General features: G+C 39.0%; 1 long non-coding RNA gene across 3 annotated transcripts in view; it reads left to right on the forward strand.

The window, feature by feature from the left end:
* The window catches only part of LOC138166722 (uncharacterized), a 24679-nt gene extending 5158 nt beyond the window's left edge, over positions 1-19521 (forward strand). For 2 of the 3 annotated variants that reach the window (XR_011169703.1, XR_011169704.1), the window contains exons 2-5: positions 1719-1794; positions 2460-2560; positions 8969-9070; positions 10140-11288. This is a non-coding gene — a long non-coding RNA (uncharacterized lncRNA). Of the gene's footprint in view, positions 1-1718; positions 1795-2459; positions 2561-8968; positions 9071-10139; positions 11289-19270 lie in introns of those variants that run through there. The other variant, XR_011169705.1, reaches the window with a different exon arrangement.
* Positions 19522-20550: the final 1029 nt, after the last annotated feature.

Consider the following 20550-nt stretch of genomic DNA (forward strand, 5'->3'; position numbering starts at 1 on the left):
AGAGAGAGAGAGAGAGAGAGAGAGAGAGAGAGAGAGAGAGAGAGCTATAACGAGCCGGGGGAGGGCCGTGTCACTTTGCCCAGTTCAGGACTGTTCCCTGCTCACTAGTTCAAAGTCAGATAGGACTAGAATAGAAAATGTTTTTCATATCTCAGTGGGTAGCTTGTGTGCGTGCGTAAGTGTGCCCAGTGTGGGGGGTGGAGACGGAGGTGGGGGGTGGCCCTGACCTCTTTTAATGAAGGGATTGCGAAGGACAAGACTCAGAAGCTCATTTAAGTCTAGAATTTCCTTTGCTGTAGGTACACCCAACAAGTTCACCCTGGGTCACTGATATCTCATTTTTAAAAAATGAAGTTAAAGTGTCTACGAGAATGAAATTATATTAAATAGTAGCAGTGGGCTTCTCTCTAAGCACATACTTGTTCCTAACAATAAATAAATAAATAAATAAATAAATAAATAAATAAAGCTTTATAAAGATAGAAGGAACATTTCCCTGGGCGGTGGGGTGGGAAGAGAAGGGGTTTTACTAAAAAACTGATTGTATTCTTTCTCGACATCTATTCTACAAGTCTAGACCAAATTTAAATCTAAGTATGAAATCTTCACTCAGTCCTAGAGTTCAATATCTTTCTAATCTTGAGGGAGTGGCCGTTCATTATATTTTGGCGATGGGCCGAGAAAGAGTCCTGGGGAACGTTCGATTTTTCCAACAGGTGCTCTCTGGGCTCAACATCCCTACTCTCTGGGTCCCCCAAAGCAGAAGATGCTTTCCATTTTAAACCCGGCCCAACAGAATTCTCATCCCCTTATAATAATTTAGTTCTCCCTCATCCCCATCAAGAGTTCATTTGTCCTCTGGAATAAAATTCGTCAAATTTACATGGATTTGAACGGGATATCCGCAATTGGTGTGTGTGTGTGTGTATGTGTATGTGTGTGTGTGTGTGTGTGTGTGTGTGTGTGTGTGTAAGTATTCTCTGTTTTCAAACCTAGCTAAATCTGCGTTCAGTCAAATTCACTTTGCACTTAGATTGAGGTGCTGGATTCCGTCCTTTGACTTGGTACTGTCTGAGAGAGGTTAAGCGTTTTCTGGAATTACCTTGTGTTTTAAATTCATTTTAGTTAGTAGTAAAAACAGACAAACAAACTTGCTCAATTTGTTTTGAGTGCTAAATCCCTTTACTTTGAAATTACTAACACTCGACAGATGGACTAATTTTATGGACAGGGTTATCCTCTTCTTCCACGAAGGCAAGTAATGTGAAATCTCAATTGCTAAGCCATTGCTAAACCACATATAACATCCATGAAAACGCAAACTTTCTTTTCTTTTACCCAGTGGAAACTCAAGGCAAATGCTAGCCTTATTCACAGAAGAAAAATGGGAAAAAACGTCCAAATACCGCTTTAATTTTAATTTTCCTTTTTTCTCCCTATTGACTACTACGGATTCTGATTCTTGGAAACTTGTGGATACACAGAAAATTAATTTCTCAACCCAACTCTACCACCAAGTCAGGTAGTCACAGAAGACCTGAATGTCGATCACGTCTAAAGCGGAATCGTACAATCTGAAATGGCTATTTGTATCTCTGCATATGACTCTTATAGGGAGATTTTCTGTTTTCTCCTCCCCCTTCCCCATACCTCGGGAAATCGGCTCACGCTTTTGCTTTGCCCCCCTCCCCCTTTCCTTTTTTTTTTTTTTTTTTTAGAGATTAAGATACTCAGAGATGACGGGCCTCAGTATGAGCTTGTTGGAAGAATGTGGGAACCCTCTCTAGGAAAAAGGTAGGAGCAGAGACGCACTAAGTTGTAGGGACAGACTAGGAGAGACAGAAAAGGGGAGGGGAGAGTTGTTGGAGAGATCCACGGATATGCTTGTGCAAATCCTCCACTTTCATGATTCAGTGGGTTGTAGACCCTATGGCTAGGGACTGGAATGAAGGGGTTTGTTGAAGCTCGCGTTGCCTTGGCTCCCCCCTTTTTTCTGTCTGGAGTCTGTCCAGTCAGGATTCTGGCTCACCCCAATCCCGGGCTGGATGAGCTTGTGGGTGCCCCGCTGTCCCAGCACCCGAGCAGCTGAAGTGAGCAGCTGGTGGGAAATGCAAATGGCTCCTAGAGAAATATAAGATACAGAATGATTTTCATTCCCTCCTCGAGTGTGTGGAAGGAGCTGGACATACGCTTCACGCTCCTAATCCTTCTTTTACATTTTTAGTCATACTCCTATTAAACAACTAATTAATGCCCAGAATCACCAGGGAATACATTAGACGTGCTGCCGAGGAACAGGGGTTCTAGGGTGTCTGGAAACTATGGAGCTGATTTAATACGTGGATTTCATCCTTCTCTCCACTCCCCTCCTCCCAGCAGTAAATATTAGAATGGGCCGTGGCGATTGTATTTGGATTTTCATTTCTTTCCCCCCTTTCTCTCTCCCTTCCTCCCCGCAGCTCAACAAACCCAATCAATCCACCACCTCCTTGTAAACAAGATTTCAGCATCAAAGGTACCAGTTACACAGCGAGCAGATCTTATGGTCTGGGGTTCTGCGGTAAGACACTGACATAATCTAATCCTGAATTTCAAGGATGTTACACTTACATAAACAAGTTGGGCCCGGATTCCCCTGTAATCCAGGATGAGAGCCCCAACCCCACAGCATCGTAAAAAAAAGTGCGCAAGCATATATACTTTTTGCTTTCCCAAGATTTGGAAGTGTCCAACGTTAATCTTCTCCAATAAACCAGTGTGCTGGAAAGTTTTTTCCCTCCTTCCACTCCTCCAGTTATCTGGGATAAACTTGAGTGAGTGAGTGAGTGAGTGAGTGTGTGTGTGTGTGTGTGTGTGTGTGTATGTATGTATGTATGTGACAGAGGGAGAGAAACATTGTGGTCCCAAAGTATATCCGTGGTCGTATGAGTGTTTTGCGTTATGTTCGTGTTAGCTGAAGGCATTTGGGACTTTGAGAACGGTTGTCATTGCTGGACCTAAGATCATTAACAACAGCAACAAAAATCTTTTGAAATAAAGGAGGAAACTCGTTCGAACGAGAATCCAAATGCCTGAAGGACAAATAGAGATCCAATGCAGGACAACTCCCTGGACTAGGGTCTGGTTTCCAGGGCCACGGCCCCATTGCCCAATAGCCAGGACCAGGGAAAGGTACAGTATTTTTTTTTTTTTTAAAGACACGCGGGGGTCGGGTTCTCCACTACCATTTACTTTCTTCGCATCTGAATTATGATCTCAAACCTTGCAAAGCAATTTCCCCAGCTCTGACAACAAGCGAGTATGTAAATACCAATGGCTAGCGGTGTTTAAACGCTTCAAACAGTATTGATTTGTTGGCTGCTCTAAATTTGCCTTCCTGTCCAGATCTTGTTGCGGAATTGCCTATTCAGGCATTTGATCCTTGCCTCCGACACTACAATACAATAATTGTTAACAACCAAAAAAAAAAAAAAAGCAGCATTGAAAATGAACCGATTGATTTGCATATAAATTAAAATCACAATGCGTCGCATATTCCAGTGTTTTATAATCATTTCGAAATTAGTACTTAACCACTTGAGCTAAAAGAATATATAAATGTCTGTATTGATTCACTAATGAATTACCTAATTAAAACGTCTCGGGAACGTTGGTCGCTGGAAAGATTGTTAAATCAGGGCATTTTAGGTTGGGGAGGGGGACAATCAGAATCAGAGTTGAGCAGTGGCTACTCAGCCGGAGGATTCTGAGCGGTACTGCTATTCTTCCATTTATTTTGGGGTCCATCTAGCCCTTAGCTCTCTGCTATGAAGCCTCTAAATTCCTCCATCCCTTTCCCCTCTTAGGCATTTTCTTTCTTTCTTATTTTTTTTTAAATGGGAGAAAAATGAAGCTCTGTCTTCCTTGCCCCGGTGTTCTGCAGTTTCTGGGCTCACCAGGACCTGTGCGCTCTTCCCCCCAGACTCGCAACCCTGGCCAGAGTAGATTAGTTTCCGAGCTGGGATGGCCTGAGCTTGGCTGCCCAGCCGATGTTCCTCTTTCACCTTCCTGAGCAGAGCCCGCAGACAGAGCGAGGAGCCTGGGAGTCTAGCGGAGCAGAGGAGAGTTGGGCTCCTGCAAGCCAGCCCAGCCCCGCACATTTAATAGATATGCTAACTGAGCACTTACCTTCGTCATGAGAATTGGAATAAAAGGTAGCCCTTCTTAAAAGAAGCACTGCAAAGGCATGATAGGAGTTCAGAAAAAGCCTGGCTGCGGGGAAATCTGTAGCCTGGGGGCTAGCCAGCATCCCCTTTCATTTCAAGCACTTATTGATTTGCTGTTGTCATAGTTGGCGACGCAGAAGGACACTTGAAAGAATTTCTGATGGGGCTCTGATCTGAGAAAGGAGGTGACCTGACCAGGCTCCCACCAAATTCTTAATTACCACATCAACTGCTTTTTTAAAAAAAATTCTCCCCCTGCCCTCCTCCCTCTACTCCCCAACCCTTCCCCCATGGCAACTGAGTTTGCTTATTCTTAACTTTTTAATTATTCAGCAACTCCCTTTCCTCTTAGTGGCTTTACTTTAGCAGCAGTTTTCTATTCAAATTCTTCTTTCCATCAGTAGGCCGGCTTATTGATCCCTCTGACCTTTGGTACATATACCCCCTTTAGAAATCTTTCAATCTTTTTGTACTTAGGGATGGAAGGGGGCACCCTCCTGATCACCTTAATACAATAAGAAATATGAAAACATACTTTGCCCTCATATCTAGAGGATCTAACAGGTACCCCCTTTCCACTTCTTTCAGTGAAATCTTTGCTATCTGCCTGGCCTCAGCTAGGAGAGTCTCTCTTTCTTATGCCTTTCTCAAAAGAGTTTGAACATATATGGAAATGAACTCTCAACATCTCCAGTGCATTCTTTCCCAGAGTATAAAGAGAACCAGGACAGGGGATGGCATGTATACTGTATTGGTGACCAGAACCCACAACTCCATGAGTCAATTAGCTCTGTTTGACTCTCATTTGTGTTGGAGAAATAAATTCCAAGGTGGAGGGGAGGGAAGGCAAAAGGTACATTCAATTAAAAAAAGAAGAATCAAAATTACAAAGTATTATTAGTTAGGCCCACTAGAATACATATTTCATTGCTAGATGCAGAAATATTTCATTACTAGAGAATTAAGCAGGAAAGACAACTGTCACCACAAGGCATTGATGAAAGGGAGAAGTACCATGATTTTACAAGTGAGAGCTAAATAGGTCTTCACCTGTGCAACTGTCTTTTTGGTTGACATTAGATATTAATACAGTACCAGCTGCTTCATGTACTCTGTTTTTGGTGTCCAATCAGAGCATTCCTTGAAAGCAGCTGTAAGAGATTTCCTCAGAATTTCTTCTTCAGCTTAGCTCTCCTTAACAGGCTCCAGAGATCCAGATAGCAAGAAATGGATAACACCAAACTCTTGGTGAAAAGAAAATTGGTTGTTTCTGGGTCCTAAGGAAAACCAGAAAAAACTGAATCTCTTGTGCTGGCACTTGATATAAGTTTGGTTTTGTGCTATTTTTCTCGTTAAGCTTCTCACTGCCATCCCAGGCTTATCTTTTTTAGTTGTGGGCACACTGTTAGAACAGGGCTACTCCCAGTCAGGTTGATATATGCCTGTATCTTGAATGGATTGATTGCTTCTTTTGGACAGTATTCTTTTCTATTCACATATTACATTTTTTTGTAATAGAAAGTCATAAACTCGACATTACTGCAACACATTCTAACCACCATTAGAACATGTATTTGTTTCAAGGACTGATTGAATTCCTCTCTCCCCACTCCCCATCCTTCTTTGTCTTGTACTATAGACACTAGAGTAGTTGTAATCCAGTCTTCTTATTGTGTCCTTTTTTAATTCCTTTTTTTCTGAACCTATATTTCCCTATTTGACAAACAGGGGCAAATTATACATATGCCACAAAACTCAGAGGACTGTTGTGAAAAATCACTTTGTAAATTTTGATATATCAATGTGAGTTATTATTCTTAATAGTTCAGATAGAAAGAGAACTGGAGGACACCTGTCCTTACTGTGTGACAATGGGTAAACCTGTTGACCTTTCTGATTCTCAGTTTCTTCATATGAACAATATTGCTTGAGGTAAAATCCATCTTCTAGGGTTGTTATAGTTTTATTATGTTTTATGTTATGCTTTGTAAAACTAATAGCACTATGTCTGGGAGATAATGATGTTACGTACTATGAGCATATATTTGAAAACATGGTTAAAATTAATAAATAAAAGAGGGAAAAGACCTGCATATTTCTCAGACTTTTCAAGCCTCTCTATCACAGGAACTTTTCTCAAGAAGAGTTGGGAGGTATTGGATGTGGTAAATGCTAAATGACATCTCCAAAAATAAAATCAACAATATCTTTACCGCTAGTATACTTGTGGTAGCCATTTTAGAGCTAGCTACCTGCAATTACAGCATTAGCAGGTCAGGATGAAAGTAAAAATCAAATCCAAATCAGGGGGAAAAAAAGATTAACATATGAAGGACATAATTTGTGCTATTACAGGAGATCTAAAGGGCAGATAGGTGGTGCCTTAGTGCATAGAATGCTGGACCTAGCATCAGGAAGACTCCTCTTTGTGAGTTCAAATCTAGCCCTTCCATCCCTAAGACACACCTTACTAGGTGTGGGATCCTTGGCAAGTCACTTAACCTTGTTTGCTTCAGTTTTCTCATTTTTAAAATGAGCTGGAGAAGGAATGGAAACAACTCCAGTATCTTTGTCAAAGAAACCTCAATGTAGTCATGAAGAGTTGGAAATCACTGAAAGGATTGAACAACAACAGAAGAACCATCCCAAATTATTTTAACTGGTTCTTTCCTCTAAAAACATAGGAAATAGATAAAAACAGAGACACTGCCTGATTGTCAACATTTATTTCTGAATATAATTTTTTATTTTAATTCCAATTATGAAACACATTTATAGAAATTCAAGATGTCCTAAAATTCTTAGTGCAGTTTAAGCTAAAAACTGCTTTTATCATTATAGAAGTTCATAACTTAAAACTGCAGTGGCTTTTACAGTATTCCATATATAGCAAAATCCATAAGAAACTATTTAAAAAGTTAACCAAATTAAAAAAAACACAAAATGAAAAAATAAGGAAATGTAGGTTCAGAAAAAAACAAAAAAAAATGTAAATGATTGTTTATGTGCTTGTAAATTTTCATTCCTTACCAATTGTTGATACCAAACTTAAAGAAGATTTGCTTTGGCTTTAAGCATTATCCATAATATCTTTCTTCACAATTTTTTTCAGAGAATGTTAATAAAACAATCATCATAATGATCATTATCAAAAGAACTCAGAAACAATATGTTCTAGTCTACAACAGCTGATGTTGTCAAGGGGAGAGACATAGTAGATAAATTAACCTCAACTTGAGAATTCAAGTTCATCTGCAAAACATTATGGAGGAGGATGGAAAACAAGCAATCCATCCAGGAAAAAAATCCAAAGTGGATGAATAATCCAAATTGACTATACTATGACATGTAGTTGGATGGGCAGTTTATTGATTTAGTTCATCCATGCTTTTATCAAAAGACAGGTGCTATAAAATGGACAGTGAATTGGGCCTAGAATTGAATAGTCATGGGGGAAGGGACTGGATCTCACTTGGGATATTATGGAATGATTTCAGCATTCTCACATTGCCCTTTGATATAAACCTCATCTTTTATAACATTAATTTTCTTCTGATAACACTATGTTGTTGTGAACCATGGAAATTCATGTTTTTAGAAGCATCAGAGTTACAGGTGACTCAAAGAAACAGTCACATAGAGTAGAAATAAAAGATAGATAACCTGGGGGTGGCTAGGTGGCTCAGTGAATAGAACACTGACCCTGCACAGTCAGGAGGACCTGAGTTCAAATTTGACCTTAGGCACTTAACTAGCTGTGTGACCTTGGCAAGTCACTTAACCCCAATTTCCCTGCATTCCCCCCCAAAAAAAAAGCAAAACAAAAATGATTGATAACCTGGATATTTTCCTAATATCATGAACATTAAAAGAATCAGAAGAAGCTGTTTGGTATAACCTCTATGGAGGGATTATGGAACAAAAATACATAAGAATCACATGAATATGAAAGTCTGGGTGGGTTGCATTTTGCTCTAGTGGAGGGAATGTGATCACAGATCAAAGATGGTATCCCATTAAGGCCAAGGTCTGTATTAGCAAAGATCAGGATGGGAAATAGTCATATTTTGTTTGGGAGAATGGAGATGAAGGGGCATGGAGGTCGTGATTAGGATGAGTTTTGGAAGACCTTTCTCTTCAAGAAAATATTTACTGGTAGAAAGAAATATATAGAAAATTGAAATAAAAGAGAAACAGTTCAGCAAGTGTGAGAGAACTGGACAAGGAAGAGAAACAGAGCAGCAGCATGTGTGGATGCTGAAAGATGAGAATCTTTAAGGTCAGACTGTAGACGAGGTTTGAACGAACGAGAACAAAGGAGACTCTCTTGACCATTTATGGATGGATCTCTGGTAGGTCACATTATAGATGGGAAAGAAGAGCTCAGGGATATTTCTGTCAGTCAGGACACCAGAGAAATACTATAACTTTAAATATTAGGAGCCTTCTGGGAATTTAATCTAGCTGGAACTTTAGGGTAAGAGCCAAAGAAACTGGAGAGGAAAAAACAATCTTACCTCCTTTGGCATTCAGGTAAAGGAAAGAACCACTGGATAAGAATTTGGGTGAAAGTGGAAATTTTGACCTGGAATCAAGGGTAGAGAGTCATCAAGAAAGGGTTAACTTAGTGATTGAGCTTTAAAGGAATAGATTATGGTCTTTGGAGGAGAAATGCTTCACCATTGCCTGGGTTGTGCCAGTATAAAACTTGCTGTTGGCAAATTATGAGTAGCCTTCTCTTTCTCTCTTACTTATCCCAACAGGTCAAGTACAGTGCCTGGTGGACATTGTTGGTGAAATCGGAATGGCACAGAGTAATAGCTTCTTAAGAGCCCAGTAATCACATTAAACTGTGCCAAACTAAAGTGAGTAATGTAATTGAACTTGCAATGACATATGTGTATATTGTCTGGGATCTCCACCCATTTTATTAGAGCAATTTTGTATTTTAAACAACTGGCAATGTGTCTTACTAAAAAGGATATGATGGGAAAGAGGTCTGGGGGGAGAAGAGAAGAACAAAGGTTGTGAGCTCAAGAACCTAATCATGCTGGAGCTAAAGGTTGTGGCAAAAGTCTGTATCATCCCAATGGGCCAACAACAGTATCTTGTGGACATTGTCAGTGAACTCTGAGTGGTACCAAAATGTGTAATATCCTATCAGCACAACTTTGGGGGTTCAACTTTTGCCTCCTACAATGAGGGAATAGTAACACACATAAGGATAGTTACTCCCTACTTTGCTATGAAGAAAGGAAAAAAATGCTTTTCTTGTGGTTAACTTGGTAAAATCACCAGCCTTGTGCCTTAGGTATAATTAGGTTACATGGGACCGAAACCCATGAATATAATTCTATCTCAGGATGGGAATCAGGTAGAGAAAAGATTGGGAATTCAGATGTTCACTTTAAGATGAACATCAGTCTATGCCAGGAAGCCTGCCAAAAGGAGCCTCAGCTTCTTTCAGATTTTTCTCATTCAGTAACATCTAGTCCTGGATGGAAATAAATATTCTGGGCATGTAGAATATCTCATCTGCCATCTGGATTCAGCAGTGCTCATAACTAGATTTTCCATAATGGTGAGAGGAGATTTTTCACACATTGGATCAAAGGGTTGAAAAGAACCAAGAGAGGTCATCAGGTCTAACCCCATGCCTATACTTAAATCACTCCAGAAAAATCACCATCTGCCCTTTTCAGCAAAGGAGAGTCCATAAGCTCCCTTGGTAATGCAATCTGATGCTTCATAAATGAACATATATAAAGTATATCTGTCTATTGATTCAGTTCCAATTGCTGAAGAAAATGATGTTATGTCATACAGTTTATTTCAAGGTCAAAAGTGCAAATGATAACAACACAGTCCTATGCAATGTGCTGGTCACTTTTATTCCAAGGACTTTAAAATATTTCATCTTTCTTTCACCCTCAGGAAAAAAAAATCCCTATGGAGACATTGTCATCTTCATTTTTCAGATGGAAACTTAGGAGCAGAGAGAGAGAGATAAGAAACCTGTTCCAGATCATTCAGCTTTACCATGAAAGACCTAGGTTTAGAATAGAATCAAATACTTCCCAGTCAAGAGTATCTTTCAGTAGACAGGAAACTTCTCTCCATACTATCTTAAAAATCCTGCTTCATAGTTTAAACTTGTGTTTACTTATGCCTATGAGAGAAAATATGGTATAGTGGATAGAGAGCTTAGTAAATGGAGAGCTGACCTTGGAGTCAGAAACAATTGAGTTGAAATTCTTTCCTCATTGTCTGTGTGGCCCTGGGCAAGTCACTTAACCTTTCAACATCCTGAGACAATTCTCTAAGTATAAATGGTAGAAGAGTTGCTATTTTGCAATTATAGAAGGAATACCACACCAGAAGGTTTCTATGTGGATGAAATCACAGGCTCATCATCATCATCATCATCATCATCATCATCATCATCATCATCATCCTCTCTGGCCATTCATTCATCTGCCCATCATTTGTCATTTAATTCATTAGTTTATCTGCCCATCTTATTTCTGAATGCAAACTAAGTTATTCAATGTTGAAAACATTTCAATTTTTCAGTGAATGCTACTTGGAGGAATTGAAATAGCCTACATATTTCTCAAATAGTAGATATGATTAACGGTGGTCCTTTTATTTAAGCATTATAATTTATGAAGGAAGTTGTCAATTATTTTAATCTGGAAAATGTGCTCACATCACTTCTTTCACCTGTCAAGAAGGGATCATCCTCTGGTATGACCATGTATATATTTTGTTCCTTCTTGTGGGAGCAGTGACAATTTTGGGTCAAACATTTTATGATGTTGGAATAATTCTTACAATTTTTGAGTGTGCTTTGCATTTCGTCTCATTGTTGTATTTCATTTAAACTTTTCAAGTCCAATTCCAAGATGCCAATGAACTATGCATTGAAAATGCTAACATTCTCTAAAAGACAATACTTGAGTGATCTAGGAACAACTGTGAGTTTCCAAACTTTGTCTTTGCCTCTATTTACCTTGTCCTTATATTGTTTCCTTGGACAGCTTTTTTAAATGCACAGATTTCCAGTAAAGTAAATCCAATGGGTTTTTGAGAATTGGTATGTTTTCTTTTTAATGAAAAATATTTTTTCTTTAGAAAAAAATACTTTTCATTTCCACTCTTTTTTATGTTGCCGTCTCTCCTTATCTCTTAAACCCCCTCCATCTGTCCTATTTAGTATTTATGCATTGTGAGCATTTAGTATAGGTTCATATACTGTAGGTCTTCCCTTCTCTAAAAAAGCCTTCTTTCTTCTCACATGATATTCCTCTCAGACATAATGGACCTTAGGATATTTATGTAATTTTGTTATTTTATATATATATATATATATATATATATATATATATATATATTTTAAAACAACTACATAGAGCACAGAGAGAATTAAAATTATACATGGACTTCATATATATATGTATGTATATATATATTTTTAAGTTACAAAAAGAGGAACACAAAAAGTATATTCACCCCTCAAACATAAAATATTGAGTAAAGGAAAAATTAGAGAAAAGGAAAGATGAGATTAAAAAAGAGAGAGAAAAAAACCATAAATGGCCAGTTAAAAAAAAAGAGTCTGTCAGCCAGGTTCAATTTTCTTCAGTTTGTTATAGGCTTATGGATTATGAAAACAATATGTTTTCTTTTTTTAAAAAATTCTTTATTTTTAAAATTTATTTATTTATTTTTAGTTTTCAACATTCAATTCCACAAGACTTCGAGTTAAATTTTTTTTCTCTCCCTGTCTTTCCCCTACCCCACCCTCAAATAGCAAGCCTACTGAGTGCCCCTTTCCCCAATCTGTTCTCTCTTACATCCTCCCCCATCACCTCCCTAACTTTCTAGTAGAGGAAAATGGATTTCTATACCCCCATGCCTGTATATTTTATTTCCCAGTTGCATGTAAAAACAAAACAAAACAATTTTTTTTTAAACATTTGTTTTTACAACTTTGAGTTCCAGATTTTTTCCCTTCTTCCCTCCTCATCCACCACCACTGGGAAGACAAGCAATTCAATATAGGTTGTACATGTGTAGTTAACCAAAAGATTTCCATAGTAGTTGTATTGTGAAAGTAACTATATTTCTCTCCATCCTATCCCACCCCCACTTATTCTATTTTCTCCTTTGACCCTCTCCCTTTTAAAAAATGTTTGCTTCTAACTCTTCCCCAATCTGCCCTTCCTTCTATCATCCCCTCTCTTATCCCCTACCCCCCTATTTTCTCATAGGGTAAGATACCCAATTGAGTGTATATGTTATTACCTCCTTAAGCCAAATTCAATGAGAATAAGGTTGTCCCATTCCCTTTCACCTTCCTGCTCTTTCCCTTCATTGTAACAATTTTATCTTGTCTCTTTTATATGAGATAATTTACCCCAATCTATGTCTCCCTTTCTCCTCCCAATAAATTCCTCTCTCACCTCTTAATTTTATTTTTTGGATATTGTCCTTTCATATTAAACTCATCCTGCCCTCTGTCTATGTATACATGATCATACATATGCCCACATGCACATACATATTTATATACACATACACCCTCCTCTACATACATATATATGTATTTATACATATATTTGTATATATACATATATATTCCCTTCAACTATCCTCATACTGAGAAAAGTCTCATGAGTTACAATTATTGTTTTTCCATATAGGAATATAAATAGTTCAACTTTAATAAGTTACTCATGATTTTGTTTTCCTGTTTGCCTTCTCATGCTTCTCTTGATCATTGAAAGTCAATTTTTCTGTTCAGATCTGTTTTTTTTTCATCAAGAATGCTTGAAAATCCTCTATTTCACTGAATGACCATATTTTCCCCTGAAGCATAATACTTAGTTTTGCTGGGTAGGTGATTCTTGGTTTTAGTCCTAGTTCCTTTGACCTCTAAGCCCTTTGATCCCTTAATGTAGAAGCTGCTAGTTCTTGTGTTATCCTGATTGTGTTTCCACAATAGTCAAATTATTTCTTCCTGACTGCTTGCAGTATTTTCTCCTTGACCTGGGAATTATGGAATTTGGCTATAATATTCCTAGGAGTTATCTTTTTGGGATCTTTTTCAAGAGGTGATTGGTCAATTCTTTCAACCCCTATTTTGCCCTCTGGTTCTAGAATATCAGGGCAATTTTACTTGATAATTTTTTTTTTAAGCAATTGGGGTTAAGTAACTTGCTCAAGGTTACACAGCCAGTTATTTCTGGGTGTGGTGCTGAGTGTCTGAGCCCGGGATTCGATCTCCAGGTCTTCTCAACACTGGAACCGGTGCTCTTACTCGCTGAGCCACCTGGCCGCCCCTAAGCAATTGGGGTTAAGTAACTTGCTCAAGGTTACACGGCCAGGTGTTTCTGGGTGGGTGCTAAGTGTCTGAGCCCGGGATTCGATCTCCAGGTCTTCTCAACACTGGAGCCGGTGCTCTTACTTGCTGTGCTACCTGGCCGCCCCACTTGATAATTTCTTACAAGATGGTGTCTAGGCTCTATTTTTGATCATGGCTTTCAGGTAGTCCAATAATTTTTTAAATTATCTCTCCTGGATCTATTTTCCAGGTCAGTGGTTTTTCCAATAAGATATTTCACATTGCCTTCTATTTTTTCATTTGTTTGGATTTTTCTTTATAGTATCTTGATTTCTCACAAAGTCACTAGCTTCCAATTGCTCCAGTCTAATTTTGAAGGAGTATTTTCTTCAGTGAGTTTTTGAAATTCCTTTTCCTTCTGGCAAATTCAGCTTTTTAAGGCATTCTTCTCTTTGTTGGCTTTTTGGGCCTCTTTTGCCATTTGAGTTAGTCTTTTTTTAAGGTGTTATTTTCTTCAGTGTATTTTTGGGTCTCCTTTAGCAGGCTGTTGACTTGCTTTTCATGATTTTCTTGTATCATCCTCATTTCTCTTCCCAATTTTTCCTCCACTTCTCTTATTTGAGTTTCAAAATCATTCTTGAATTCCTCCATGGCCTGTAAGCAGTTCATATTTTTCCTGGAGGCTTTTGATGCAGGAATTCTGACTTCAATGTCTTCCTCCTGCTCCATGCCTTGATATTTTTTGTACCCAAAAAAGGATTCTATGGTCTGTTTGTGCTTCCACTGCTTGCTCATATTGCCAGCCAATTACTAGACTTTTGAGCTTGTTGCCATGGTAGAACTCTGCTTAACGGAGTCAAGATGGCAGAGTAGGAGCAGGACCTCCTCTGGGCTCCAGCTTCTACCTTCCCCAATCCATGTGAAAGGGGACTCTGAACAGATTTTGGAACTGCAGGACCCACAAAATGACACAGAGAGGCTAACCTCCTATTGAGGACAGCCCAGCAGACTGGCAGGAATTGGCCAGCACAGAGCTCTGGGAGCCAAGCCCAGCCCCATGTCAAGGCTTTAGCCCCAGGGTGGGCTTGAATAGCCACCGGCCGGAGGGACTCCAGATCAGCAGCAGCTGTGGCCATTTCCAGATTTATCAACACATAGATGTGAAGGACAAAGTGACAGATCAGTGCAGTCTGGACTTTGGGACCCAGTAAGTGGGAGTGCATGGCTTTTGCTCCTGGGGCAAGAAGCTGCTGAGACACTGGCACAGCCAGCCAGTGTCATGCGGCAGCTTCAGCTCCTGGCCTGCAGAGTGTAGGGGGACCAAACACCAGTCTGAGGGGTAATCGCTCTTGCTTTTAACCTTCTTGGATCTGGATTGCAGTTTAGGGTGAAGGTCCTGGGGTGTGTGTCCAGCTTGCCAGAGCATGTGGAGACCTCAGAGAAGGCACCCATCTAATACCTCTGGCAGCTGAGAAAACCCTAGCATTTGGGATGAAATCTCCCCTGTCTGGTGGCAGAGTCCTACTGTGGCACAAAGCCCAGGGGTCAAGTGACTGAGGGGGTGACATGACCAAGTAAAGGAAACAAAGCAGACAGAGGATTCCAACATTAGACTCCTACTTTGGGGACAAAATGGAGTGAGGCATGGAACAGGAGGAAGACAGTGAAGTCAGAACTCCTGCACCAAAAGCTTCAAAGGAAAATAGGAGCTCGTTACAGGCCATAGAGGACCTTAAGAAGAAGATAAGAGAAGTGGTAGAAAAATTGGGAAGAGAAATGAGAACAATGCAAGAAAATTACGAAATGAGAGTCAACAGCTTGGCTGAGGAAAATAACACCTTAAAAAATAGACTAACTCAAATGGCAAAAGAGGCTCAAAAAGGCAATGAGGAGAAGAATGTCTTAAAAAGCTGAATTTGCCAGATGGAAAAAGAATCTCAAAAGCTCAATGAGGAGAATCATTGGAGCAAATGGAAGCTAATGACTTTATGAGAAATCAAGATGCTATTAAACAGATCCAAACAAATGAAAGAATAGAAGGCAATGTGAAATATCTCATGGGAAAAACCACTGACCTGGAAAATAGATCCAGGAGAGATAATTTAAAAATTATTGCACTATTTGAAAGCTATGATCAAAGTAACAACCTAGAAATCATCCTGCAGGAAGTTCTCAAAGAAAACTGCCCTGATGTTTTAGAACGAGAGGGCAAAATAGAGGTTGAAAGAATCAGCTGATTACCCCCCTAAAAAGATCACAAAAAGAAAACTCCTAGGAATATTATAGCCAGGTTCTGGAATTCCCAGATTAAGGAGAGAATATTACAAGCAGCCAGAAAGAAACAATTTGAATAATGTGGAAACAGAATCAGGATAACCCAGGATCTGGCAGCTTCTACACTGAGGGATCGAAGGGCTTGGAATATGATATTCCTGAGGTCAAAGGAGCTGGGATTAAAACCAAGAGTCATCTACCCAGCAAAACTGAGTATCATGTTTCAGGGCAAGATATGGTCATTCAGTGGAATAGAGGACTTTCAAGCATTCTTGCTGAAAAAACCAGAGTTGAATAGAAAATTTGACATTCACATACAAGGAGCAAGAGAAGCATAGAAGGTAAACAGGGAAAAGAAATCATAATGAACTTATGGAAGTTGAACTATTAACATTCGTACATGGAAAAACAATAATTGTAACGTATGAAACTTTTCTCAGTAGTTGAGGGAAATAGAAATATATATGTCTATATATGAGAGTATATAGGCATATGAATACATATGTGAATGTTTGTATATATGTTTACAGGTATACATAGAGGGCACAGGACCCATTTAACAGGAAGGGATGATACATGGAAGGTGAAATTAAGAGGTGAGAGAGGAATATAGTGAGAGGAGATGGGGAGAGACAGAATGGGGGTAAACTATCTCATATAGAAGAGGCAAGGGAAAATGGTTACAATGGAGGGGAAGAATAGGAAGGTAAAAGGGAAAATGGGTCAACCTTATTCCCATTGAATTTGGCTTGAGGAGGGAATGAAATACACACTAAATAGGGTGTTTCACCCTCCAGGAGAGTAGGGGGGGAAGGGGATGAGAGGGGGGATGATGGAAGGGAGGGCAGACTGGGGGGGAGGGAAGTTAGAAGCATCCACTTTTGAAAAGGGACAGGATCAGGGTGGAGAACAGGACAAGTGCGAGGTGGGATAGAAGGGAGGGAAATATGGTCAGTCTTTTACAATATATCTACTATGTTATTGTTTTGTATTAGCCACACATGTACAACCTATACTGAACTGCTTATCTTCCCAGTAAGGGTGGGAGACAAGGGAGGAAGGGACTGAATCTGTAATTTAAAGTTTTAAAATAAAATACTCAAATATATATATGTATATACACACACACACATATATATATATAATGCATACACACACATATATGTATATATATATACATACCATTGTTAATACTATTTTACATGTAATTGGGAAATAAGATATACAGACACTGGGGCATAGAGATCCACTGGAAAAGTCAAAAGGGGTATGGGAGAAAATATGGGAGAGAGCAGATTTCAGGAGGGGATATCCTGTGGACTGCTCTTTGGGGGCAGGGGAAAAATGGGGAGAAAATTTGTAACTCAAAATCTGGCAGAAATGAATGATATAAATCAGAAGTGAATAAAACATTTGGAAAAAAAGAACTCTGCTTAACGATTGTAGAGAGCTATGTCTCAAATCTCTGGGGTTTTCCCAGGAGCTAGAGCTATTAGAAGGGCTCCCTCTATAGTCCCAGAAGCTCTGGCACACTGGCCACACACCCCAGGACAACCACCCAAGACCATGATACAGATCCAAGCAGGTTAAAGCAAGGGCTATTACCCTCCAAATGGTTGCTTGGTCCCCCTGTGATCTGCAGGCCAGGAGCTGCTGAGGCAGCCATGAGGCAGCTACACAGCCACCACACCTCTGCCACTTCTTGCCCTGGGAGCAGGGGCCAGACACTGACCTTTTACTTTGTCTTTGGTGTTTATGGGTTGAGAAGTCTGGAAACCACCACAGCTGCTGGTGACTCACTGTCCTGAATTCTGCTCTGGATGCTACTGGTCAGGGCTGCCCTGGGGCTAGAAACATGGCTCACTCAGGACTGAGCTCTGCTCCCAGCCCCGTGTGATAGATTCTTCTTGTCTTCCTGCTGGGCTCCCTTCAGTGGGTGATTTGTTTCTCTCTGTTTCTTTGTGGGTTCTGTAGCTCTAAATTTCTTTAGAGTCATTTTTTTTATATGTATTGGAAGTGATTGGAGCAGGAGCCCATGCCAAGATTGCGCTTCCAGTCTGCCATCTTGGCTCTTCCCCAAAAGCAATATTTCTAAGTCAAATGATATAATGTATATAAAGTAATTTACAAACCTTAAAATGCTGTAGAAATATTATCTATTATCATTATTTTCATTAGGTCCCCAATGCTCAGGGAATTTCATAGTTGGGCTGAGTTGAATCTGAACAAGTCAAAGTTTCATTTGTATATACAGGGAGGATGTATGTAAGACACAGACATGTTCACTTGGAAAAAGAGAAAAAGAGAGACAGAAACAGAGAGACACAGAGAGAAAAAATAATAGACAGGAACACGCAAAGACACACAGAGAGTCACAGAGAAAGACACAGAGAGAAAGAGTGGAATGATTCTTATACCAAGGTTCAAGGGAAGTTCTATTGTCTCACATATCCTAAGCAGGGATGAAAAATAATATTAAAATTTTCAATTTAAATAAGAAATCCAGTACTTCCTCAAAATGAAAGAAATTCCTCAAAGTGAAGGAAACCTCCCACCTTCCCAATCATTTCATTGTTGGAAACAGATTCTTGCATTACAGGGAATTATGTGATTAAGTTGAAATATAATCACCTTGGCTCTTCCTCTGGAGATGCCTTTGGGAAAATTAGGGAAACTGGAAAAGCACATTACTTCTAGGCCCCTCCCAAAGTAATTGCATTGGAAAACTGTAATCCAGGCATTCCATCTGCTTACAAGAGGAAAAGACTGGTGGAAAGGAATAAGTTTGAGATGCACAGTTGATAGGTGACTTGGGGGTGGGAGGTAGAGATTTTTTTGGGAGGTCAACATTTCCCTTCAAAACTTTTTTTTAACTACTCCAAAGTAGGAACAAGATTTTCCCTACTGGATCAGATTCACTGATCTATCTTTGCCAATCCATCTTCACTGTTTTCTCTATGGCAGTAACAAAGACCCAATACCTTTGAGGATGATGGTGAATTGAACTTTTGTTTTCCTGTTTAAGTTTAAAAAACATTTTTAATTAGTTGAAAAATGTAGTAAAAGCCATCAAGTTTAATGGAAAGCATACTATTGTTTGAAATGCATTTAAAATTAATTAATTTCTTTAGCTCATAAAGAGTAGTTTAAAATAACAGTTTATACATACATACACATATATGTATGCACATATATGTGTATATACAAATGTGTACATATGTATAAGTGTATATATATGTATATATATATCTGCACTCAGATATTGCACAGAGGAGCTCTATATACATTTTTAAATTAGCTACCATATGACACATTTTTTTGTATGTACCTATTTTTTCATAGTCATCTTACCCCGTATGTATTATATATATGTATATATATAATGAATATGACAATACAAGATAACTACATGTTTGATGAAATTATATTTCTTTTTGCCTTTTAGCACATACAAAAGCAAGTCTGAAGAAGGCACCCTGAGCCATCAAGGATCAACACATAGTAGCTCTGTTTTGAGCTTGAAGAGCAGAGATTGCTTTCCATCTTGGGGCTCATAACTCCTGCCTGATATCCAACCAGTAGTAGGAATGATCCTGATGTATGATGAAGTGTTGATTGTGCTGTAATCTGTGCTGTAGCCCTGATATTTCTTGTTCTGCCTCATTGATGTCTATATCAAGAAAAGAATCTGTAACTGAGCTAGACATGTCATCATCTTTGTTGGGTCCCTGATCTTGGTGCTGCTTCAACTTATTGGCTTATCAGCTAAATGGCTCATTATCATAACTTTACATTAGTTACCTTACATCATCACCTTATGTTACCCACACTGTGTGTGGATCTTGAAGGCAAATTCACAGACCATCCAGAGAACTTATTACACACGACACAGAACTCCATCCACTGAGATGATTGACCAGGTCTCACATCCACTATAGTCTTTCGTTTGCTGAATTGCATAATGGCTACTTTCCTAAGTGGGAACAATATAGTTACTAAGTTCAAATGTCCACTTTTCATATCTTGATAACCAAATCATTATTTATTATCATTGGCAACTTATTGATGGGGTACAAGTCTTTTAATGATAGGGTCCACTGGGTCAATGGTAGGGCTAGTGGCTCTGTGACTTCCATGGGAACTTCTCCCTAGGGAATATTTATTCCCTTTTTCATATAGTGTGCTTACTCAAGTGGACATTTTCCTGGTCATCTTTTTCTTTAAGTAAATCATAGAGCATAAACTTTGAGCTGGAAGGAACCTTAGAAGTTGCTGAATCAAAACCTCTTGTTTTGCAGATATGAAAAGGGAGCCCCAATGAAATTAAGAGACTTGATCAAAGTCACACAGGTAGCAAGTGAAGAAGAAAGTTTTAAACTTAGGTCCTTTGACTCCCAATCTGGCACCCTTCCAACTATACCATACTGCCTGTCATTTTTTTTTTTTGCTGAGGCTTCTCTTCTTTATTTGCTTCTTTAAGGAGGGCTAATGAGCTGCTCTTCTATGTAGCTGAAACTTTCTTCTTTTTTCTCATTTCATTTATAATAGGAATATCTAGGTTTATCCAATCAATTTCTTCCAGTAGTATATAAACTTTTTGTGGTTGGACAAGGAATGGTAAGTAACAACCAAGGTAAAATTTATAAACATTTTAAAACCTATATAAATTTTGGTTTACTCTACCCTTCCTTCCCACTACTCTGACAGCATCACTACAGAAGTGGA

Source organism: Petaurus breviceps, unplaced genomic scaffold, assembly GCF_028583685.1.
Source record: "Petaurus breviceps papuanus isolate PSGF00001 unplaced genomic scaffold, PetGlider_PUasm1.0 126, whole genome shotgun sequence".
In the NCBI taxonomy this organism is placed as follows: Eukaryota; Metazoa; Chordata; class Mammalia; order Diprotodontia; family Petauridae; genus Petaurus; species Petaurus breviceps.